The sequence below is a fragment of the Camelus ferus genome, chromosome 8 (genome assembly GCF_009834535.1).
Source record: "Camelus ferus isolate YT-003-E chromosome 8, BCGSAC_Cfer_1.0, whole genome shotgun sequence".
Lineage (NCBI taxonomy): Eukaryota > Metazoa > Chordata > Mammalia > Artiodactyla > Camelidae > Camelus > Camelus ferus.
Window position 1 is genome coordinate 5,658,472 of NC_045703.1, and position 26,856 is coordinate 5,685,327.

Below are 26,856 nucleotides of genomic sequence, written 5' to 3' on the forward strand. Positions count from 1 at the left end.
AGAATTTTAACACAATAACATTTATACTGGAGAGTATACCTCCTTCCTAAAACTTTCTAAGAAAGTCATAGCCACTGATCCCTATAGTCATCGAGTTTAGAGAATACCCTTGGCTAAGAACCCAGCTGTCCTTGGTGACTGATTCTCTTCCCCTTACGCTGCTGTTCTACGGAGTAGGTGCGGGGCTTCATGCAAAGCAGATTTCAAGAGAAGGAAAACAGACCTTTTTGTTTACTTTTTTTGTTTCTGGTTGTTCTCCGAATTTTTTTCTTTGTCCATTTATTTATTTATTGAAGTATAGGCAGTTTACAATTTGTCAATTATTTCCGGTGTACAGCATAATGCCTCAGTCAGACAAATACATACATATATTCATCTTCATATTCTTTCTCATTATAGGTTACTCCAAGATATTGAATATAGTTCCCTGTGTGAATTTTGTTTTTAATACAGATTATTTTATCTGATATTTGGATTATTTAACAAAAAGCTTTTACATTCTGGGTATATTTTTAGCTTCAGAAAATACAGAAATATATATGCAGAAAATATTTAGCCATTTTCGAAAGGCGGCTGTAATGTGGATCTTTCAACCCTGTGCAAAGAGGTTTGACTTGGGACATCCACCAATCAAGTTTGCTTTTGTGTGTCTACTTCCCAGATGGCACAGAGAGGGCAAAGTGGCCACAGACTTGTTCAAGGTGAAGTCAGCCATTTGTCGGAATGCCTTGTGGATCAGTCATGTTGAGGGAATCGACTAACGCTGATTACACTCGCTTGTTGCAGAGGTACTAGGAGAGGGAGGTGAGTAAGAAAGCATTGATCAAGAGTTTGCTGTTTATCTCACTAAGTTGACTGCCAAGAAAAGTTGGCTGTTTTCAATGACAGCGATCTCCATATTCTGGAGCCACTGAACACTGCAGATAACTTACATATAACTCAGCTAATCACTAAGACGTTTGCAAATAGTTGAGAGTTTGCGGTCATGCAGATAAAATGGTAATTAACATGTTTAGTTCCATCAGCACATTATATATCCTGGACATATAATTCAGTGTCAAGTATCTTTGCAATGGTAAAAATGGAGCGTTTAAATAAATACTACATCTTGTATTATTTGCTTAAAAATTACTTACTTTTGCTTAAAAGTTGTGTGACTAAAGCTATGGTACTTTATATTATCCTCAGTTTCCCCCACTTTTGCTGAATATGCATTCTGCAAACTCTGATGCTTGACTAGTGTAAACTTCATTATATATTTCATTCAAAGTTATAATTAAAGATCTATTATCTAAAAATTAAAGCAGTATCATTTATCCTGCAAAATTAATATAATTGTACATGATTTAATTTCAAAACTTACAATGCTCACGTAATATGACCATATTTAAAATATAGTATTTTATATGCCTTATCCAAGTATATCTATATTAACTGTAAATTGGTTATTCTTCCTCAAATATTGTAGTTAGAGGAAAATACTTGTGATAATGTACCTTTCAAAATGCATGTTTGCTTTAAAACATAGTTTATAATTATCTAAAACATATTTCATAAAATACTTTCTTCATGTAAAATACGTACATATTATATTTCATTCTACTGTCAAACACTACTAAATTCTACTGTGGGGCACTAACGCTTTAAAATATCTAAGTGCACATTGATACGTGATGTGGTTTGCCATGAAACATTGCTTCGAAGAAAGCTAAGACTTCAAAGCCCTTCTCAAAATAAAAATGACAAAATTCTTATTTGAAAAAGCTCTCTACTTTTTGGCATTAATTATATTTTTGAAATCTGCATTTAAAAAGTTGCTAGTGTTTAGAAAGCATATTTATTCCTTATGTGTTACCTTTTGTGAGGAATAAAAAACTCAGCAACTTTTATTGAACGTCTTTCATAATTTAAGTCTAGGCAAAAGCTGACAATAATTCTATGATTATTCTACTATTTCATGAAGACTTCATTAGGACTTTAATTCTAAATCATAATTCATTTCTATAATTCATTGAGTATCCTGTAGTAAGAGTGAATTGTCCCCTTATGGGAATAGTTGAGAAAAGACCTTAATTTCTAAGATAAAAGAGGCTAGATTCACTATTTTTCTTGAAAGAGGAGTAGCCCTTTTGATAATACCAAGACCACTTTTGAAGTATACAGTAATACTTATTTTTATTTATTTATTTTTTAAATGACTTATAAGGCTTCATGTTTCTTTGAAACCTGTTAATCTTGTGTTAAGTGGATGTTGAGTATAAAAGGAATGTTAGAGACCATTATTAGCCTTAACTTTGTCTAGGTTTTTATCTGTGGCTCTCTGGATACCATCTCTAGGGCATGAACACAGGGAGTAATTTAGATAAACTAGTATTCTATGATTCTCTTCCAAAAGTATTGATTGGGACGATACTCAAGCAAGTATCACCATTTGCTTATAGGATAAATATTCTTCAGATTGTTAATATCTTTTTGGTTTGATTTCTTTCATAAATTTCATCAATGAATTCCATTTGGATTGATTAACTCCCAAAGTTATTTGATACGTTTTTCATGGTGTTAGTGTTCTTTTAGCTTAGACCTTTGATCATGAAGTGTGTGTATGTGTATTTGTGTACATATGTGTGTGCATCTGTCTTTATTCCTTCACAGCAACTAGCGTGGAGTAAGTTCTTTATAAATATTGTTGAATGAACATATATATCATATATAGAGAGAACTATGTATATGGTAAATATATGCTTCATCGTTTCATGAGGTATGTTCAATGTCAATCAAATTATATTAAACAGTCTTCAAGACTGATAGCATTTCTGACTCTGATACTTTGATATCAGAAAAGAAATGCTACACAAGTGACAGGAGGCAAAGTGGATAATTTTTCAAAGTTAGTCAGTAGTACTCCAGCAGAATGTAATAGATCTATTAACCTGTTAATAAAAAGAAATCCAATGGGATTTTTAAATGACTCAAAAGACAAGAGGGAATGTTATGGTCTGCTAGTGACAGCTGGCAAACTTGCCGTAAATGCTTTTAGGGACAAAATTGATAACATCCACAATTGGCTACAGTTCAGAGTACCCAATTCCAATGTGCTGTCAACCGTATATATTTACTATTGATCAACACGCCAACTACATTCTTTTTGGACATTTTGATGTGGAAAAATTATTTAATTTTAGAGGCAGCACCCATATAGCTCTTTCCCAGACATATGATGAAAATACATGGAAAAGGAATCAATTAATATGATGCCATTGGTAGAGTTAATGTTTTCATTAATCATCTCTTATAAATCTCAGGAAACTGCTTTGGAGTCAAAGAAAAACTAATTTTAGTAAAAATGAGGAAGCCATTTGAAAAGAATGTGCATGCTCTTGGGCTGAGTACTGAGTGAATATGAACAAATACTATGTTGCTTTCCAAGTAACATCCATACATGTGCGTCACATATAGTCAGATGAATTCAGTGTAAATATTGATGTCCAGACCACAGAACCACCTTATGCTGTATATTAGAACATTATTTCAAGCCTTAATGACTCCTTGAATTTCATAATATACTAACAAACCAACCTAAACAAATAAAACAAGACTGTTCTCCAATGTGCATAGAAATTTGCCTCATTTACAAAAGGGGTCACACAATTTTTCACTTGACAAATATTTGTTGGATACTTTGTATTGTTTTAGTTGAATGTGAAACAGAAAAATTGTGTTTTTATAGACTTACCTTCTCTGGAGGGTGAAAAAACAAATAGTGAACAAGGAAATATTTACTCAAATTGTCATAGATACTTTGGGGAAAAAAATAGAGCAGGAAAAAGAGGACAGGAAGGGTGAGTAACAGGGTGGCCAGGAAAAGCCTCGCTGAGAAGGTATCTGAGTAACAGCCTAATACAAGTGAGGTAGCAAGTCATGAGGGTCAAGGGAAGGGCATTTTAGCAGAGGGAACATCTTCCTCCAATTTATTTTGAGTCTGATGAGAAAACTTAAAGGCCAGTGAAGATGCCAGTGTGGTTTGGCAAACTGAGCTGAGGGTGTTTAGTAGGACAGGATGCCAGAGGAGTAATAGGGTTGAAAGGCAAATTGTTAAGAGTCTTGTAGGCTGCTGTCAAGATAGTTGGTTTTTACTGTGTGTGAGATCGGGAAATCCTGGAAGGTGTTGCGCAGAGGAGTGATTTTCTTATTTGCAATTGAAAGACTCATTCTGTGTGCTGTGCTGAGATCTGGTTGTAGGAGTCAGGGATAGAAGCAGGGCTACAATGATTGGATAATGGAGTGGTGTTCAAACTAGAATATGCCACCTCCGAGGCTGCCTGAAAATTTGGTAGGGACATTAGTCTTTAAAGCAGTGAATTTCCAGATCAACTAACTGCCTAACATTTAGCTGCCTGATAATGAATCTAAGGTCAAGGCATTGTGCTTACTCATCTTTCCCATCTCCCATTTGATGTCTTTCATTTTCAAAAGAAAGACTTTTTTCTCACTCTTTCCAGATTTTACCATGGTGCGTTTCTTCATAAAAATTTCTAGAGTAAAAAAATGAAGGAACAATTTCAAATACTTACATCTGACATCTTTACCATTTCTTCTCCTCTTCCATTGCCAAAAAAACCACCATTCCTGTGGGGGGTTCCCTTGAGAATAAAACCAAAATGAGATGGAGAAAAGTGCCTTGCCTCTTGGGGAGTGGTGGAAATGTTAGCTATCTTGATTGTGGTGGTGATTTCATTGGTATATACATCTATCAGAATTCATCAAACTGTACATCTGAAATATGTGTAGTTTACTGTACGGGAATCATACCACAATAAAGGTGTTAAAAAAGTGCTTGTTTCATCCTGTCACAGATTGATGGCAAGTCTCTGCTTTATCCATTCATTAAACTGTCTATTTATCTCTGAATATCATGGAAATTTAAATTATCATAGAAATCCATATTATCTGAATTTGGATTCAGAGAAGATTGTTTCCACATGGATCTTTATTAAAACAGTTGTTTAAATAGAAAAATCAAGTAGGACTTTTCTGACAGAAAATGTTTAATTGTGTTTGATTATGAGAATTAATTTCTTAACTCCCTATTTTCCTTAAAATGAATTAACTAAATCTGCAGCTCTATGACTTTAAGTATAGAGTATATTTTTAAGTATATTTTTATACTTGAAATATAAAAGAAATATCTATGCTGAGATCCAGATGTAGAACCCCGGGACTGTGAAAAGAAATATCTTATATAAAAAATTATTTGGCCAAAGTCATTTAGAAAATAATTATATTTTGATTTTTTCTTTGCCCTTTCTAATTGTACCTGGTAGAACAAGGAGCCTCTAAGTGAAGAAGTAATAGGTATACTGAATAGCTATCTGGTGGATATTGATAATACTTTTTTTTTTTGCAATATACTTTCATAAATAAGAAATCTAATGACTCCAATGAATAGACCAAAAAGAGGTGGAGTTTGAGTCTTTTGTGTTCAACAAAACTAAGTATTTAAGTTATCAGTTGATTGTTAAAAATTTTATTGCTAGACCACTGTTATGACTGATTTTTGTCATAAAACTTGAATGGAGATCAAATCATTTAGTAACATTAAGAAAAAAACAACAAATTTCTATTCCAGCCTATTTATGTGATTAGGTTGTCTCAGTATGAAAATAAAAAATATCAAATGAATTGCTGTTGAAAATTTATTGTATAATAATGCTTATCTATGGATATACCAACTAATTGGGGGAAAGCCCCCATCTAGCATTAGGATATACAGTTCCAGTAAAACTTTATGTTTACTTTTCCCTTAATAATTATGAAGGATTTTCAAGTGTATTATTTCCATCAACTGTATTCCACTAATAATTGGAAAGATAACTTAATTCAAAATATATTTTCAGAGAATTTAGAATGTTATAGACCTAGAAAATGAAAAAACAAATTCAAGTTATAAATATATTTTTATTACAGAAGAGTTTTAGTAATCAATAGAAGATTCTAATCCAGCACTGTCAACAAAAATGTAATTCTAATAGAATTATTTGTGTGAGCCATGTATTTTAAATGTAATTTTAAATTTAAAAATAGGTGTCTTAATCTTTTTAGGCCAATATATCAAAATATTTCAAAATCAAATAATCAATGGAAAAAGTATTAACAGTGTAGTGTATACTTGGTTTTATACAGACTTTTTTGAAATTTGGTATACATTTTACCTTATAGAACACCTCACGTTGGACTAGCCATTCAAATGCATGTTTCACATGCTAGTCACATGTGGCCAGTAGCTATTGGCTAACACGCTACATAGCACAACTGTAAATTTTAAATACATACACACACAAGTACACAACAAAATATAAACTTCTATGTGGGTAACAGAATGGAAACACAAGTTTAATTAGGAAAAGAAATAATTTAACATTTCCACCTATTAGAGTGCTTATTCATATTTTTAACTGGCAGATGAGGATTGAATCAATATGACCTTTAGATTCCATGAGATATATGCAAAATAAAAATTCATCCTTTGCAACAATTTAAATGCATGATGAAATTTTTAGTTGTTAACTTAAAAATGTTTAGAGGAGTATGTGAGCAAATATGTTTGAAGGCTACTAGGCTATTTCAATAATACAGGTAAGAGATGAAGGTAGCTTGAGCCAGATTTTGGAGCACAGTAGAATTCTGTGTATGTTTAAAAAATATATTTTATTGAGGTAGAGTTGATTTACAGTATTGTTTCAGGTATACAGCAAAGTGATTCAATTATATATAGCTGAATATATATGAAATATAGATTTTCAGATTATTTTCAATTATTGGTTATTACAAGACATCGAATATAGTTCCCTGTGCTATACAGTAAATCCTTGTTGCTTATCTCTTTTATGTATAGTAGTTTGTATCTGTTAATCTTATCTTCCTACTTTGGGTCTCTACTAAGATTTGTTAAGACAAAAATACAGAAATATTTGCTCTTTAACTTTGAAAATATTGCTAGTGAAGGGTTCCTTTGGATTCTCATTAGAAATATATAATGTTAGCAGCCCACACTACATTATAAAGATTATTTTAAAAATAGAGCTTCATGCTGTTCTGTTACCTTGATATATTTCCCAAAATTGTTGTATTTCACTACCATTGGAATCTCTGACTGTTTGAGGCAAGATAGCAAGTGGTCTGTGATGGTTTAGTGGAACTTCAATCTGTAATTGTGAGCATTTTCCCAACATCTTCAGGAATGTCTCCATTATATTTGGGTCTTTTTCTGAATTAGTTTGGTGGTCAGCCTGCATGGTATATGTATTTTTAAACAGTCAGTTCCTACCACAGTAAACTGGATATGACACACATATAACATGGTTCTCTATCCATTTCAGTTTTGGCTTTCTATGGATTGATGGCAGTTTAAATGGTTTGAAATCAGGTTGCCATCCAATTTTTTCAGGTTGAGTGCTTGTAAGACTGAGATCTCTCTCGTGGAAGCCTCTGAGGAAAGATTAGAGCAATTCTTTCCTCATGATTTCTGTTGATCTTATACCTCCCTGTGGAATTTGCAGTCTTGGAAGAAAGATATCTCTAGATAGTGAAAGTCTTATTTATCTTGGTGTAATTGAATTCTTAGATCTTTTCCCACTGCTCTTATGTGACACTTCCTTTGAAGGAGTATCAAGTTTCAATGTATCCATGATTCTGTTCTCTTACTTAAGGATTCTAAAGAATCTTACACTATGTTAAAGGAAGTCTGGACTTTTTGTAGTCATGAATGACAGCCATTGTTTAATTTCCTCTGATGTTCATATTTATAATTTCTGCAAGGCCTTTTGCTTTGGGTGAGCAGAAACTCTTGGAACAAATTTTCATTTATTGCTGTTATTAGCATATTTAAAAATATAGAGTCAACTGGTATTTTTACTCCTTGAATAATCACCTCTTATAAAGTCTATTAGACTACATCTAAAATAGAAGATTTTATGCATCTTGTTTGCTAGAAGCAGTTTGTCAGGGTGAAATGAATCAAATTTGATATTTTTTCCTTTGGGATGAGACTTACTGACTTTGGTTACATATAGTGTTAACACCACTCAGATATGACCTTCGATTTCCTACCATGTGCAAGTAAACCCTGGATGAGACATGGAGCTTTGACTAGACATTTTTGGGCCCTAAGTTTTTGCATATTTAAAGATTTTTGTAAGAGCTCTGATGGATTTTTCCCTCAATATACAACATTTCCAGTAGGAGAAAAATTGACTGATTTTCCGGGTAACACATTCTTAGGAATTTAAATTTCAGTTTGTTCTGGGGACATTTTTTTTTTCCACTTTATTTCCCTCTTAACTGTCTTCATCTAACTTGCTTGTTTATACCACACACATACATATCTGCTCTAAGTGTATAAGTTGTATACATATTATTTAATACCTATTTCTGCAGATAAATGATATATCCACTATAATCCTCCAGATTTACAAACTTAAATTAATGGTTAGTTTTTGAAAACTTGTTAGCTGCAATCCTTGGAGATCCAAGTCTGCTCTGTGAAAAATAACATTGTGCAAGAACCCGGAATGTGGGGTGGGTGTGTGTTTGGTGGGAGTGGATGGTGAGAGGGAAGTATATTTGCTCTCATAACCGTATAAAGATTGAGGACTCTGGCCAGGGTACTGATTCTTGGTTTGATGTCATAATTTGTCTGTATGAAAAAGGTGATAAATATTTAAATGAATCATTTAAAAATTTTCACCATGAGGGGAGGGTATAGCTCAAGTGGTAGAGTGAATGCTTAGCATGCACAAGGTCCCCAGTACCTCCTGCAAAAATAAGCAAACCCAATTACCTCCCCTCACACCAAAATGAATTATTTAAATAATACAATAATAAGTAAATAAAATATTAAAAAATAAAAATAAATAAAATTTTTTCACCTTTTGAAGAGTATTTTGCCAGAATGATTTCTAGACAAGAAGGTGTTGTTATTCACTGCCTTCTCAAGTAATTTTGGGGGCTGTTAGAGAATTTGTTTAGATCAGACTAGTATAGAAGTGTGGTTACATTCATGTATGTTGTAGTTCACAGTATTATGTGAATTCTAACAAAGTACTATTTTACTCATTCATTCACCTATCCATTCCACACTGAGTGCCAGCTCTGTGCCAGGAACTTTCTTAGGAACTAGAGGTATGCATTTAAGTTATAATTCCGACAATGAACAAACTAGATCTAGAGAAAAATACCACATAAGCCAATTTGCTATATGACTGTCACCTTATTTACATAAAATAAGGTAGAAGAGATAAAGTATGTTACAATATGCATAATAACTATCAGTTCTTTAGACCAAATTTTTGATGATGACCTCTGTAGCCTATGCTTATTCCAATATTACTATGATTTTTTGAAATTAAAATAGCCTTGAAATTGGTCTGTAAGCATTATAAGGAAATCAGTATCTTTGTAATCATGTATTTTTTTTTTCTCATGGCCTGATTTTGTTTACAAAAAAAGTCTCTCTCATGATTATATATGTAATTCCCCAGATTTGGATCTGTGTGGATCTTGGCTATTAAAAACTCAAATTTACCCAGAAAGGGAAAAATGACTTGCTTCATTTATAATGATTAAGAAGTAACTTAGAAGGGAATCTTGCAAAATATTTTAGGCAATGTGACAAATCTCAATACCACTTCTAAAAATGCAATCTAAGATAAAAGTCTCCAAACTCCTATATGTACACATGCATGTGTGGGTGATCACATTTCCTGCAGTAATAGTCCAGCATCATCTGAATCCCTACAACATGGCCAAATCTGAACTTCACAAAGCTAGAGGTGCTTTCAGGGGTACTTTAAAAGGAATATCATTTCAAAGGAAGTTTTGATTTCAGAATTATCTTTTGAGAGATGGAGAAGCATGCTCTAGTCTCTACTTATTTGTGGACCTAATTATAATTTGTTACATGAAGCCAACATGTGATTCTGCCAGAATATATTTTGACTTAGGAGGACTTTGATTCATTTTGTCAACTGATATAAAAATATCTTTGATTTTAGATGAGGTTGGGGGCTGGGAGCTGTTTGAGCCCAGTAATTGTAATGTTCATTCTTCTTTCTGCATTTTACGTAAAATCAGCTTTTCAAAAGGTTGCACGTACTTTATTTCTTTCAGTTTCTTCCCTGAGTCATTACAAATGATTTAATTACCTAGTCATCATTATCAACTGTTGTGCTTGGCGATAAAAACAGTTACATTTATGAGATTTTATTTGTAAAATGACATTAACAGCCAATCATTTTTAAATTTGTCATTATGAATTTAAAGTTTCAGTAAGCATTTTAGAAGGCATAGATCAAACAACTGTAAACCATGGAAGGTGATGTATTTCGCAAGACTGACATTTATTTGCAGTTGTATGTTTTGGTCTGTTCGCAAAATGTGCAGCCCTACAGGTTCCTAGTAATAAATAATAGTAGTGTGTGTGGCTGCTTTTGGGTGCTAATGGGGTGCTTTCAAAAACATGCTTTGAGACAGCTGTAAGCCACATGTAAATAATTATGATATACAAAGGCTAATGGAATTTAATGAAATACATATAGTAGTGAAGTGACAGTCACAGGTCATGTGTTTCTCCCTCTGAACACATTGATGAAGTTTCTTTTGTTGTATTTTAAAGTCTTGTGTTTTCTTCTGTCCACCTCAGACATCTCCATGTAATTATTGGTTTGTGTGCCATCTCCACTGGCCACGTTTTGAGGAAGCAGGAACTGGCTTTTGAATCATTGTATTTCTAACACTTAGCATCTGTCCACAACCTGGAGTTTGGTAGATACTCCGTAAACATTTGAATAAATGAATGAAATGGGTAGAATTTTGGTCACCTTGAGAGTTCTGTTGTGGTAAATATGAATCCCCATACCCATTTTGGGATAATGTATGCATGCACAAAAATAAACACAGTTCCAGTTCAGTAAATTCTTGTTGGAAGCATGACTTTAAGACTGTAAGCCAAGCTTTTTGCCTGTTATTAACCAAACTACTTCATTAAGTAACAGGGAAGGAGGCATTGAAAGCACATTTTTGTAAAGAAAATGATTTCATTACAGAGTATAGGTTTTCACAGTTGCCCAACTAGATCAGGAAAAAGCTTTGCATTATACCTGGAAGTCTCTGTTTAGAAAAGTAGAGAGAAAGTTTACATTCGCCAAAGTTTCTGTTCAGAAGAACTGAAGTGATTGAAACTTACTCTCTGTGTGGCTGTGAACATCTTTTCATTCTTGGTAAAGTGATAAACTGTAAGAACAAGCTTTTTATTTTCCTTGTAATGATCTTCAAACTGGAGTCACATCTCTAATTTGAACTTCACATGCGGATCTAACTCTCTCTTTGAAATAGTTGCTGAGGCTTTTTATGCTGTTCTTGGAATGATGAATGCAGTGAGACTGTCCTACCCCGAATGTGCTACAGTGTTTTTACACAGTGGAATAGAAACTTTGAAATAAGCGGGAATAATCAAACTAGCCTACATGTTTACCAATGATTTATTAGTGAAAAAATAATTTCTTCTGTCATATATGTTGGAGAAAATATTCTACCAAAGCAGTAAACCTTATTTGTCTGAGGTATTGCTGTTTGTGATGGTGTGATAGCTCTTAATTCCCTCTTCCCACGTATACATGTGTGCATATAATTCCCCAAATCACACAGTGTGTTTTTCCAATTTATTTTGTTTGATGGTTCTTTTTATTTTTAAGCCTTTACAGTGTATCTAAATGACCCTGGTCTGTCTCCTTAGAAGTTCCCTGGGGGTTGAGGTTATAAATCTACAGGTAATTTACATCAGAGCTCTCATTTATGCAGCAGGACACTTTATTTTCATGATCTCAATGACACCCTCAGACACGCTCATGAATAACAAGTTGGTGATTTGCCTTCAGCATCTCTCCTTTCAGCTACCTTGCTACCTAGTCTGTTTCCCTGCCCTCTGACCCATTCCCCACTCCTCATGGGTGTGGCAGAAGGTGAAATAGCAGATGGGGAGGTTACCAGGACAGCTGTGAATGGAGGTGACCAAAGTGCAGGAGGGCTAGAGCTGGGTGAGGGACAACCAGACAGAACTGTGTTGACCCTGAAGTAAAGAAGGAGGTGGGGAGGCATGGATCTGAAGTGCACAGACCACTTTTGTGGCCTTCCTAAGCCCTAAAAACCAGTGTGTCAGACAATGATGGATAGTTCTGGCAGAAAAACAGGACTTTCCAAGTGTGACCTTCACTAAACCTTTCATCAGGCCTGGTAGAGGTCAGTACGAATGGTAAAAGCAAGAGGAGTGCAGTGCTGCGGTAAAATGTGGTAGACCATAAAGGCTAGTCTGAAAAGCCTTTGAAATACCTCCTGCTCCTGGTGTCGCAGAAGCACGCGAAGGCAAGGGACTAGCAGTGGAGGTCAGGAATTGTTAAGTAGAAGGGTGAGCGGGTGGGAGTGTGGTGTAAACTCACAGGAGGGTAACTTACATGCAGCTGGGTACCATGCTGGGTGCGAAGGGGCTGAGTTGAGGGGTGAGGGGATTTACATAAGAAAGAGCAGTGATGGGAACTGGAATTTCAATGCAAAGGATGCAGTCAAAATTACACATTAAGTTTTGATGGGAGCTGGGCAAATTCAAAGCAGACTGAAGTAGATGTCCAAGGCTGCAGGTCGCATCCGGGAGAAGGGGTGCTGAGTAAAGTGTAGGCATATAGCAAAGAAATAATGGGAGCATCAAGCCCGTCGAGGCATCCTGGGAAAAATGAGGCAGAGGATAATGAAAGTGTCTAGCCCCTGTGTAATAAGGCTAGTGAGAATGAAGTGGGGAAACGGGCCCTAACCGGTAGACTGGAGTATAGGGCAAATCATGAGTAGCTTGAATAACCTCTTTGTGCCTGGGAAGTTAAGAGGCCAGTGGTGAGTCATGTAGCCTGGCCTTTTTATGTGAGTGATAAGGGTTTCCACTGTTTCTCAGTGTCCCTGAAGCACTTGGCAATTCCTCTCTAGTGTCTGGACCTGTCAAGAATCTTCCCAAGACACAGCCCAACAGTGGTGTTCCCCATTAGTTCCAGGGTAGGATGAAGAGTGAGCAGATGATTAGTGCCAGGTGAGTAACTGGGATGGGTGTGGCTTGGACTGAAAGACTGTAGTCTACACAGGCAAAGATACGGTTTATAAGTGAATAGGTCAGAGTCCCTCAGTAACTGTTCTCAAGTGGAAGATGTTAGAGAGGACCCTGTTGGTCTCCTTCTATTACCCTAGTTTGGTTCTAGAATTATTAACTCATAAAAACACAGAACTAAAGTAGATAATGAGAACATACAGTACAATGGAGTAACTTGTCACTAAGCAGTGGACAGCTTGGGCTTCATATGTGTTAGATTCAACGAGCGCTGTCCGAGCCCTCTCTGTGGCCAGCCGAGTATTCAGATCAGCAACATCATAATCCTTGTTCCATCTGAAACACTAAGGCTAGTAGGTAGTACTATTATTGTTATGAAGAAACATCAAGCCAAAATGACAAAAAACTTTTATGATTATTAAGGAATTTAAAGAGCTGTTAAATGCTATGGATAAACAAAACTCTCCAAATTCTAGTTGTTCTCCTGATGTATGTAAATATTTAAATGGGTAAAAATGGAGACTAGCAGCAAGGGATTTAATCTTTCTCAAGTTTCCATATGCCTGAGAGTGGACTTGTCATTAGTGTCAGAGCAAAACATGATTCTCTGCGGAGCCATTCTGAAGAGGGAAGGAGGGCAGGGATGGGAGCTGGAATGTCAGTACAAGGAGAAAGCCTCTTTCTACAAAATGATTCAGGCAGATTGTTTCTTTTTCTCCATGGGTTCATTCTTTCTGGATGCCCCAGAGTTAACTTTGAAGTTCAACAGGTACTTTGGGAAGCTGCCTTAGATGTCTTAGAATCATTGCACCCTTCTCTTTTCCTAAGAGAAGATGTTGACTCTCATTAATTCTTTCCTAGAAGAGTAAACTCGCTCCCACTGTATGCAGTTTACAGCCAGGCACAGTTTGGCCACTGGAACAATTGTTCACTAAGCACTCCTGTCTGGAGGGATCTGCCAGGAGCAGTTAATGTGGATGGAACAGACACTTCCCACACTAGTAGCTCAACAAACCCCTGCAGGCTAGAGAACATGCTATCAGTGGGATGCTGAAGGAGGGGAAAATTCCAAAGAGGCCCTTTAAAGGGTCCAGCATGGCCAAATACATCTCTTTTTGCCTTTGGTTTCCAGGTGCAATTTGTTTTCTCCCAGCTCTTTGTTATTAATCTGCAGCAAAAGCATTCTTCACTGATTGCTTTCGTTGAACTTTCAAATTCTTACATATTTTTCTTGTCAGGAGCATTATTTTCATGTCTTTGTTCCATTTTTTGGCAAAATCATTTCCCCCCCATGTCTAACATTTTTAATGAGCAAAATATTAGATCTATCAGAATTTTGGAGATTTAATAGTTACCTGCCAAGGATATTTTAGGTGTACCATGTAAGTATATCTATTAATATTATTGCAGTTGGATACAATGTGTAGGTGTTGAAGAGTACAGAAATAAAAATAACTGTATACATTTTTAATTGAAGGGAAAGCTTTTGCAAAATAAGAATCATTTGTGAAGGGCAGAGTATAATTTGATGGTAGAATCTTGCAAACAATTACCCCTAAGTCAGAAAGAGGACTTGTGAAGGCTCATTTCAGCAGACTCTGCATGTTTAATAATTTTGAACAATTATCATTAGAGGCTATACATAAAACATTGCAATGGTTCCACAAGTTCAGTTGTTTGAAAGGACTTCCCAAACTCAACAGAGCATGCTCATAGTAGGTTTTTATTTACAGTACAGCAAGAGAAAGAGTAAGGCAAGCGTTGGGGTTCCGATAGGTAAGGTGCAAGCTGGAGTCCCTACTTGTCCAAGGACATTTTGTCTGAATTAAATCACCACAGTCTGTGTGAGGAATCTTGGCTTTGGGAGAGTTCAAAGCATAAACTCCCAGTAGGGATCTCTATGCCCCTCTGGTCATATAGTTAAACCAGGCTAGCTAACAAGTTACACCACATTAAAACCACCAGTAAACAAACTGACCCTGGGAGTTTTGGAGTTTAAACTGCACATCATTAATCCCATTGCATTTATCTTGGCCAAAGTCAAAGCTGACATCCAGAGTCGCCAGAGATGAGGACAGACCTTTCCCAGTTCAATTGTAAATGAACTCTGTCCTATGCCGATACTTATTCCTGTACAGGAAGAGACATTTGAATATATATTTCATACAACTAGGGCTAAATTTTTCCAGGGAAGAAAAGATGATTACTCATAAAATTCTAGAGGTGGAAACTGAGCTGGAACTAGAACATGGGTGAGCTTATTTCATGTCAGTGTTTTCCCCACTAATCTCGACTGGGACTCCTCATGGTTTGGAATAAACAGACTTCTCTTTTAAGCGTGGAACTGGTTGTGTCAGGCCTGTGTTGGTAACATACGGAAACTTTCAGGGAATGCTTTTAGGGTTTCTTTTGAGGAGGAAACTGATAGCACTGTTTATATAAATGAGTGAGGCACTTTACTTGTTACTCTTCCAAAGGTATTTGTGTTTTAAAATAGGGACACAGAAAAACATTCTCTGGCATAAATCTTAGCAATATTCTCCTGGAGCAGTCTACCCAGGCGATAGAAATAAAAACAAAAATAAACAAATGAGACCTAATTAAACTTACAAGCTTTTGCACAGCAAAGGAAACTGTAAACAAAACAAAAAGACAACCTACGGAATGGAAAAAAAATTTTGCAAACAATGCAACTGATGAGGGCTTAAACTCTGGAATATACAAATAGCTCATACAACTTAATAACAAAAACAAACAAACAAACAAATAACCCTATCCAAAAATGGGCAGAAGACCTAAACAAGCAATTCTCCAGTGAAGACCATACAAACGGCCAATAGGCACTTGAAAAAAAATGCCCAGTATTGCTAAGTATCAGAGAAATGCAAACCAGAACTACAGTGAGGTATCACCTTACACTAGTCAGAATGGCCATCATTCAAAAGTCCACAACAGTAATTGATGGAGAGGGTGTGGAGAAAAGGGAACCCTCCTACGCTGTTGGTGGGAATGTAGTTTGGTATAGCCATTATGGAAAACGATATGAAGATGCCTTAAAAAACTAAAAATAGACTTAACTCTATGATCCAGCAATCCTACTCCTGGGCATATATCCAGAGGGAACTCTAATTCAAAGTGATACATGCACCCCAGTGTTCATAGCAGCACTATTTACAATAGCCAAAATTTAGAAACAACCTAAATGCCCATCAACAGATGACTGGATAAAGAAGTTGTGGTATATGTATATATATACACACAATGAAATACTACTAGCCATAAAAAAGGATAAAATAATGCCATTCACTGCTACATGGATGGACTTGGAGATTGTCATTCTAAGTGAAGTAAGCCAGAAAGAGAAAGAAAAATACCATATGACATCATTTATATGTGGAATCTAAAAAAAAAAAAAAAAAAAGGCACAAGTGAACTTATTTACAAAATAGAAACAGACTCAGACATAGAAAATGAACTTATGGTTACCAGGGGAAGAGGGTAGGAAGGAATAAATTGGGTTAAAGATTTGCAGATACTAACTACTACATATAAAGTAGTTAAACGACAAGTTTCTGCTGTATAGCACAGGGAATTATATTGAATATGCTGTAGTGACCCATAATGAAAAATAATATGACAATGAATATATGTATGTATGTGTATGACTGAAACATGCTGTACACCAGAAACATTGTAAACTGACTATACTTCAATAAAAAAATTAAAGACCTTCCACAAAACAGTTAAACATAATAAATAAATACAAAAATACATAAATAAAAATAAAATAGGGACACATAATGAGAAAATGCACAATAAAATCATGCATTATCAACTTGCAGAACTTCTGACAGAAACAATGGGGGCAATATGTGATGGACTGCATCTCTGGTTAGTTTTCCTGGTGCGCCTTAGACCATTACCTTTTCCAATTGTTTCTGTGATGATTCATAGTGCCTTGAGTATCCTGAAATAAAACTAAGCCCCAGTCACCTTGACCCAACCCAAAGGCCTCATTCTTATCTCCAAATGAACTTATCTACTCAAAAAAAAAAAAAAAAAAAAAAAAAAGATGCTAAACTATTTTTTCCTCAAGAAAAATGATCAAAATATATCTTTGAATTTTACTTTCTAAAATTTTGTCCTTAGCCCCATCAACATTTTGGAAAAGGTATATATTTTAAAAGAAGCTTAATAGAATGAAATAATAGACTTTTAAATTATATTTTGCACCATCACTTGTAAAAAAATCCAAATATTCTATTCTTGAATTAGGGTCTATATTATGAGTAGTATATTGCATACATAGACACATACACAAGATAAAGTCGTTTGAGCATTTTAGATTTTTCTAGAATTTCTGAAGAAATCAGCTCTTAGAGATTGTATATTGTGAGAAATGCAGCTTCACACATATCTGGGGCATATTTAGTTAATTTTCTGAAAGATAGTGGTTTATTTTTTGTAAGGAGAGATCTGTCATTAAGTTGCAACCTTGACAGGGAGAGCAAAATAAACTGCCCAGAATAATCATCATCAACACGTGTATTCTGGATAATAAGATGAGCATTTTTGTTTCTGATTAAGTTGCTTTTCTGCCTCCTACTCGGATTTTTCTGGACAAGCAAGTAAATGATCCACTTAGAATCACATCACGTTCAAAATGGGTAAGATTGTTGAGATCATGCTTTGACCAGAAGTCCAGTTGAGAGAATTCAAACTTCCACTAAGAGCCCACTGAAAAGATAATAAACATTTCTACAAAGCCATACTTCTCTTGGATTGATCCGGAGAGCAAATCAATAACTCAGAGAAAAGGCAAATGGTAAGAGAAGGGGGCAAAGTGGTCGTCTTAAATCTACAGTGTGAACACCTGAGGACCTCAAAATGGTTGCATACTTTTTCACTGTCCTGGTGAGGCCAGATCTTGAGCTAAATGGTAATTTTGGAACTGTTCCTTCTGGGAATGAGGGTGGGTTAGATTATTGAGGACAAAATAGCTCCTCTGCTGAGGGCCTGGCCACTGGTATATTTGTTTCTTGGATTAAAAAAAATATAGACTTTATCACTTGTAGCTGTGTGAAAGTAAAGGTTGCATTTTAGAGGGTGAAGTAACAAACACTGTGGTCCTGTTAATGTATTCAGACTACTGTAATGATGTTACCAGTTTTGATGCTATTTGCTGTTCATAAAATTACCTGAAAGCACATCACTGCTAAAGAAAAACTAACATTATTTTGTCTAATGATCCCAGCTCTTTGCAGTACTTTTATATTGAAATTTGCTTTGATTCTCTTTTTTTTTTTTGAAGGCTTAGGATATAAATTAAATACACAGATTCAGAAATTTTTTGTATATCAGATGGGAAAGATTCTGAACTGATGGGCCACGTATGGGACATTTTGTTTGGCCATTTAAAAGAATTGTTTTAGATCGTTACCAAGGATTAATCATCGGAAGACTTTACTTAAAAATGTGACTTTCTGACTTGAAAATTCAAGGTCCTAGCAGCCCCAGACTTCAGTTTTTACCTGGTCACAGTCAGCCATCCCTGGACAGCTGCTGTCTTTTGTGGTCTGAATGGTGGTATCTCATGTTGCCTCAGATCCTTCCAGACCCTCTTGGAGATGCATGGTGCATCCCTGGTCTCTTTGGGTTCCTGGAACAGATGATCAGAAGCAGCTCAGATAGACCCATTTGTCTGCGTGAAGATCATTTCTTTTTCATTTTCAGAAGTATTTGGGACTAGGACATTCACACTAAGTGTATGTTCTTTATATTCTCAGTAGCCAAGTTCTGTCCTAGTTACTACAGCATCTCCAGAATGACTAAGTCTGTGTATCACAGTATCTGTGTTCTTTTCCATTTGTTTTCTGAGCCACTGTGTAAAATGAAAAGTGTCCTATCAATTTTCTAGTACCCTGTTGGTATGTGATGAGTGTGTCAAGGGTCCCCTCACACCCCCTCAGGTTTTGTGATACACTAAAACAGACTCAGAGGACTCAGCGTATAGTCATATACAGGGATTAGGTTTATTACAGCAAAACGATATAAGGAAAAAGTAGCAGAGGAAAAGGCACATGGGACAAAGGGTGGAGGAAACTAGGTATAAGCTTTGAAGAGTTCTCTCCCCATGGAGTCACACAAAACATGCTTAATTCTTCCAGCATCAGACTGTAACAACACACGTAAAGTGCTGTCTATCAGGAAGGCTCATTAGAGACTTAAGCCCAAAGATTTTTACTAGGGATTATTCATAGGCACCCTCTGCCTAGCATGTACCCAAATTTTAGATTTCTGGAAGGAAAGCAAGCATTTAGCATAACCCACATTGTTCACACAGTCTAGACTCATAAACCACTGTTAACAGGGAACAGGGGGAACACTCCCCAAATCCCAGTTCCCAGATGTTAGCCAAGGGCTAACTTTGAAGGCAGGCTCTTCTGAAGATAATTGTCAGCCCTGCTATGTGAATTTTTGTGCAATGAGGAAGACTAAGCTATTCTTGTCTTATGAGTATTATGGTTAAATGTTGGGCAAGTTGCTTGCTATTAAGTGATGGAAACTACCCAGTTAGGATTTCTAGGATGTTTCCTTTGGTAGATAGCTAGATGGAGACAGTGTTTGGGGGTAAACCCTATTATTTATCTGAGAGCTCTACCAAGCTTTAATCAGAGAAACACATCTCAGACTGAACAGTTGATTTGATTAATTCATTCACTTGGTTCATTCAACTCATATGAGGCACAAGGTCCTTCGGATATAAGATCTCTGCTTTCATGGAAACGATAGCTTACAGTGAGCAGACAGACATGAAACAAAAGATTTAACAACTAAAATATATGATGTACCATATGACCCAGGAATCCTGCTCCTGGGCATATATCCAGAAGGAACCCTACTTCAGGATGACACCTGCACCCCAGTGTTCATAGCAGCACTATTTACAATAGCCAAGACATGGAAACAGCCTAAATGCCCATCAACATAAGACTGCATAAAGAAGATATGGTATATTTATACAATGGAATACTATTCAGCCATAAAAACCGACAACATAACGTTATTTGCAGCAACATGGATGTTCCTGGAAAATGTCATTCTAAGTGAAGTAAGCCAGAAAGAGAAAGAAAAATACCATATGAGATGGCTCATATGTGGAATCTAAAGAAGAAAAAACAAAACATAAATACTAAACAGAAACGGACTCACAGACATAGAATACAAACTTGTGGTTGCCAAGGGGGTGGCAGGTGGGAAGGGACAGACTGGGATTTCAAAAAGTAGAATAGATAAACAAGATTATACTGTATATAGCACAGGGAAATGTATACAAGATCTTATGGTAGCTCACAGAGAAAAAAATGTGACAATGAATATATGTATGTTCATGTGTAACTGAAAAATTGTGCTCTACACTCAAATTTGACACATTGTAAAATGATTATAACAATAAAAAATGTTAAAAAAATGACATATTAGAAGATAATGCTATAGAAAAAAGTAGAGTAGTGTAAGGAGCATTAGGACAGCCAGGGTTTGTGCTTGTGTTCAGGGTGGGAGTAGTCAGGATGGGCCTTGAGAGAGTGAAGTTTGAGAAAAGATTCAAAGAACATTAGCAAGATAAGGAGATAAATATATGGGCAGGGCATTCCAGGAAGACCAAAACGATGTAACCAAAGGTCTCAGGTGGGAGAGGAACTGACATCAGAAACAGCAAAGAGGCCAGGACCATGGCTGGACCGAGTGAGGAGGGAGCAGTAAGAGATGAGATCAGAAAGGTGTTGTAGGGCATGACTCTATTAAAGGGACTTTGGGTTTTACTAGGAAAAAATGGAGAACCATTGCAGAATTTTGAGCAAAGACATGATCTTTTTTTTTAATGTATAACATACAGAAAATGTGCAAACCATGAGGGCAGAAATCAATGAAATTTTACAAAGTACACTCCCTGATGTTATCATCATTCAGGTCAATACATTCACTATTACTAGTACCCATAATCTTTCTCTTTTTCCACCTCTGACTTACTGCTTCCCACCAAGGAAAATCTCTATCCTGACTTCTAATACCAAAGATTAACTTTATGGTAAAAAATTATATATTCTTTGTAACTCGTATATTTTATTTAACATTTGTGAAATTTATTTGCTGTTCCTACATTCTTATTACTGGCTAGTGTTCTATTATATGATGATGCCACACTTTATTTATCCATTTTCCTCTTGATAAACCTTTGATTTGCTGCCACTTTTTGACTGCTATAAATAGTGCACCTTATGAACATTTTTGTATGTCATCCGATGCACTTATACAGGCACTTTTTACTTAACATACACGTAGGAGTGGAATTACTGGGTCACAGAGTGTGCTGATATTCAAATTTAGTGGAGACTGCCATTCAAATTTAGTGGAGACTGCCAAAGACTTTGCCAAAGTGATTATACCAATTTGCATGTCTATCAGCAAGATTTAAACTCCAATTATTCCATATCCTCGCCAAATCTGGAACTGTCTTTATTTCACATATTAGTCATTTCGGTGCACATGGAGTGGAATTGCATTGTGATCTTAATTGTTACTCCCTTGTTGGCTAGGAATCTGTAGACCTTTCATAAGTTGAATAGCTGTTTTGATGTGTTTCTTTTGTAAAGTATCTGTTCAAGTCTTTTTGTCCATTTTTCATATTGGTTCGTCTTTTTTTTTCCATATTGATTGATAGAAGTTATTTTTATATTCTATATGTGAATCTGTGGTAGGCAGGTTAATGTTGATATTCAAATCCCTGGCAGCTGGTGAATGTTACCTCTCATGACAAAAAGGAATTTGCAGACATATCTAAGGTTAAGGACCTTGAAATGGAGAGATTAGACTGGATTATCCAGGGGGAGCCAATCTAATCATGAGCCCTTCAAGGAGGAAGAGGAAGGCAGAAAAGAGGGTCAGAGAGATGTGACATGAGAAGGACTTGACCCACCTGTCATTGGCTTTGAAGATAGAAGAAGGGACCATGAACCAAGGAATATGTCAGCCTTAAGAAGCTGAGCATGGCTATCAGCTGACAGCCAGCAAGTTAACGGGGACCTTGATCCTACAACTAGAAGCAAATGAATTTTGCCAACATCCCAAATGAGCAAGAAAATGGATCCTCCTTTAGAACTTCCAGAAAGAAACATAGCCTGTTGATACCTTGATTTTTAGTTTTTTCTTGTTAGTTTTACTAAGATTTTTAAAAAATAATTCGTCCATTTTATTTAATTGTCTAGTATTTTGGCATAGAATCATGCCTAATATCTTTCTTGTTTTAATGTTTGCAGTAAATGCATGCCAGTTCATTTCTAATGTTGGTAATTTGGATTTTCTCTTTTTTATTGACCAGTCTTCCTAATCTTCCTAAGGCTTTACACCTTTATCATTCCTGAAACTCGTTCTGGCCTTTGACTTTTTTCCTTTTATTGTCTGGCTATATTTTGAAAGTAAACTAACAACAAAAACAAAGATATTTCTATGATAGATTTGCTGAGGAGTATGGGAGCCAGTGATGATTCTAAGGCTTCTGGCCTGTGCAGCTTAATGGCTGGCATTGCCATAAACTCAGATAAGGAGGCTGGAGCAAGCAGGTTTTGAGGGGACAAGCAGAAGAAGTTCAGTTTTGTATGTATGAGGTTTGACACGTCAATTAGACTTTTAAGAGGATACATTGAGTAGACAGTTGGATATATGATTCTGGAATTTGGAGACATAGCTGGACTAGACATGTAAATTTGGGATTCATCTTCATAGAAATAGTATTTAAGGCCAAGAAAATAAATGGCAAAGCTAACGGAATGAGTGCAGATGTAGAAGAGAAGACCAAATGCTGGGTCCTGCAGCATTCTAAAACTAAGGTTTGTGGTAATGAAATAGGTTAAGCAAAGAGACTGGCAAGAAACAAAAAGGGAAATTTTTAAAATTGAAGTATAGTTGATTTACAATGTTGCATTAGCAAAGTGATTCAGTTTTATATATATATATATATATTCTTTTTCAGATTCTTTTCCGTTATAGGTTATTGCAGGATATTGAATATAGTTCCCTGTGCTATACAGTATGTCCTTATTGTTTATCTATTTTATATACAGTAGTCCATATCTGTTAATTCCAAATCTCAACTTTATTCCCCTACTTCTCTTTTGGTAACCATAAGTTTGTTTTCTGTCTGAGAGTCTGTTTCAGTTTTGTAAATAAGTTCATTTGTATCATTTTTTTGGATTCCACATATAAGTGATATGATATTTGTCTTTCCCTGTCTGACTTTCTTCACTTAGTATGATTTTCTAGGTCCATCTATGTTGTTGCAAATGACATTGTTTTATTCTTTTTTATGACTGAGTACTATTCCATTGTGTGTGTGTGTGTGTGTGTGTGTGTGTGTGTGTGTGTGTGTGTGTGTGTGTCTGTACACATCTTCTTTATCTATTCATCTGTTCCTAGGCATTTAGATTCCTTCCATGTGTCAGCTATTGTAAAGAGTACTGCTGTGAAAATTGGAGTGCATATATCTTTTTGAGTTAGAGTTTTCCTTTTTTCTGAATATATGCCCAGGAGTGAGATTACTGAGTCAGACGGTGACTCTTTTTCTAAATTTTTAAGGAAACTCCATACTGTCCTCTATAGTAGTTGTACCAATTTACATTCCCACCACCAGTTTAGGAGGGCTCCCTTTTCTCCACACCCTCTCCAGCATTTATTATTTGCAGACTTTTTGATGATGGCCATTCTGATCTGTGTGAGGTGATACCTCATTGTAGTTTTCATTCGCATTTCTCTAAATTATTAGAGATTGATGTTGAGAATCTTTTCATGTGCCTGTTGGCCATCTGTATATCTTTGGATAAATGCCTATTTAGGCCTTTTGCCCATTTTTTGATTGGGTTGTTTTCTTGATTATGAACTATATGAGCAGTTTGTATGTTTGGAAATCAATCCCTTATTTGCATCAATGACAAATATTCTCTCACATTTTGTAGGTTGTCTTTTCATTTCATCTATGGTTTCTTTTGCTGTGCAAAAGCTTTTTTTTAAACATTTTTTATTGAATTATAATCATTTTACAGTGTTGTATCAAATTCCAGCGTAGAGCACAATTTTTCAGTTAATACATGAATATATTCATTGTCACATTTTTTTCTCCATGAGCTACCGTAAGATCTTGTATATATTTCTCTGTGCTATACGGTATAATCTTGTTTATCTATTCTGCAATTTTGAAACCCCAGTCTATCCCTTCCCACCCGCCACCCCCTTGGCAACCACAAGTTTGTATTCTATGTCTATGAGTCTATTTCTGTTTTGTATTTATGCTTTGTTTGTGTGGTTTTTGTTTTTTTTTTTTTAGATTCCACATATGAGTGATCTCATATGGTATTTTTCTTTCTTTTTCTGGCTTACTTCACTTAGAATGACATTCTCCAGGAACATCCATGTTGCTGCAAATGACGTTATATTGTCAGTTTTTATGGCTGAATAGTATTCCATTGTATAAATATACCACCTCTTCTTTATCCAGTCATCCGTTGATGGACATTTAGGCTGTTTCCATGTCTTGGCTATTGTAAATAGTGCTGCTATGAATATTGGGGTGCAGGTGTCATCTTGAAGTAGGGTTCCTTCTGGATATATGCCCAGGAGCGGGATTCCTGGGTCATATGGTAAGTCTATTCCCAGTCTTTTGAGGACTCTCCATACTGTTTTCCACAGTGGCTGCACCAAACTGCATTCCCACCAGCAGTGTAGGAGGGTTCCCCTTTCTCCACAGCCTCTCCAGCATTTGTCATTTGTGGATTTTTAAATGATGGCCATTCTGACTGGTGTGAGGTGATAACCTCACTGTAGTTTTGATTTGCATATCTCTTGATAATTATTGATGTTGAGCATTTTTTCATGTGCCTATTGATCATTTGTATGTCTTCCTTGGAGAATTGCTTGTTTAGGTCTTTTGCCCATTTTTGGATTGGGTTGTTTGGTTGTTTCTTATTAAGTCATATGAGCTGCTTATATATTCTGGAGATCAAGCCTTTGTTGGTTTCATTTGCAAAAATTTTCTCCCATTCCATAGATTGTCTTTTTGTTTTATTTATGGTTTCCTTTGCTGTGCAAAAGCTTGTAAGTTTCATTAGGTCCCATTTTAAAATTTTTGCTTTTGTTTCTATTACTCAAGGAGATGGATCCAAAGAAAATATTGCTGTGATTTATGTCAAAGAGTGTTCTTCCTATGTTTTCCTCTAGGAGTTTTATAGTATCTGGTCCTACATTTAGGTCTTTAACCTATTTTGAGTTTACTTTTGTATATGGTGTTAGAGAATGTTCTAATTTTACTGTTTTACATCTAGCTGTCCAGTTTTCCTAGCACCACTTATTGAAGAGGCTATCTTTTTTCCATTGTATATTCTTGCCTCCTTTGTTGATAGATTACTTGACCATAAGTGCATGGGTCTTTTTCTGGGTTCTCTATCTTGTTCCACTGATCTGTATGTCTGTTTCTGTGCCAGTACCATATTTTTTTTATTACAGTAGCTTTGTAATGTAGTCTGAATCAAGCAGCATGATTCCTCCAGCTCCATTCTTCTTTCTCAAGATTGTTATGGCTACTCAGGGTTTTTTTGTGTTCTCCTACAAATATTAACATTATTTTTTCTAGTTCTCTGGAAAATGCCATTGATATTTTGATAGGGATTGCATTGAACCTATGGATTGCCTTCAGTATTATGGTCATTTTAACAATATTGATACTTCCAATCCAAGAGCATGGTATATATTTTCATCTGTGTCATCTGCAGTTTATTTCATCAGTGTCTCACAGTTTTCAGAGTACAGGTCTTTTGCCTCCTTAGGTAGATTTATTCCTAGGTATTTTATTCTTTTTGATACAGTGGTAAATGGGATTGACCCTTAATTCCTCTTTCTGATAGTTTATTGTTAGTGTATAGGAATGTAAGACATTTCTGTATATTGACTTCATATCCTACAACCTTACTGAATTCAGTGATGAACTCTGGTGGTTTTCTGGTAGCATCTTTAAGATACTATGTATATCATGTCATCTGCAAACAGGGACAGTTTTACTTCTTCCCTTCCAAATTGGATTCCTTTTATTTGTTTTCCTTCTCTGATTTTTGTAGCTGACTTCTAAAACTATGTTGAATAAAAGTGGTGAGAATGGACTTCCTTGTCTTGTTCCTGATCTTAGAGGGAGTGCTTTCAGCTTTTCACCATTGAAGATGATGTTAGCTGTGGGTTTGTCATGGCCCTTATTATGTTGAAGTATGTTCCCTCTATGCTCACTTTCTAGCAAGTTTTTACCATGAATGAATGTTGAATTTTATCAAAAGCTTTTTCTCCATCTATTGAGATGATCATATGGTTTTTATTCTTCAGTTTGTTAATGTGGTGTATCACCTTGAATGATTTGCAGACATTGAGAAATCCTTACATCCCTGGAATAAATCCCACTTGATTGTGGTGTATGATTCTTTTAATGTACTGTTGGAGTTCTTTTGCTACTGTTTTGTTGAGGATTTTTGCATCTGTGTTCATAAGTGATATTGGCCTATAATTTTCCTTACTCGTAATACCTTTGTCTGGTTTTGGTATCAGGGATATGGTGCCCTCATAGAATGAGTTCAGAAGTGTTCCTTGCTCTGCAATTTTTTGAAATAGTTCCAAAGAATAGGTATTAA

At 35.7% G+C, this 26,856-nt stretch overlaps 1 long non-coding RNA gene across 1 annotated transcript in view; it reads left to right on the forward strand.

The window, feature by feature from the left end:
• The first annotated feature begins 670 nt into the window (after positions 1-670).
• LOC116665251 overlaps positions 671-26,856 on the forward strand; it is a 175,202-nt gene continuing 149,016 nt past the window's right edge. Inside the window, exon 1 of the long non-coding RNA XR_004321771.1 lies at positions 671-804. This is a non-coding gene — a long non-coding RNA (uncharacterized LOC116665251). The remainder of the gene's footprint in view (positions 805-26,856) is intronic.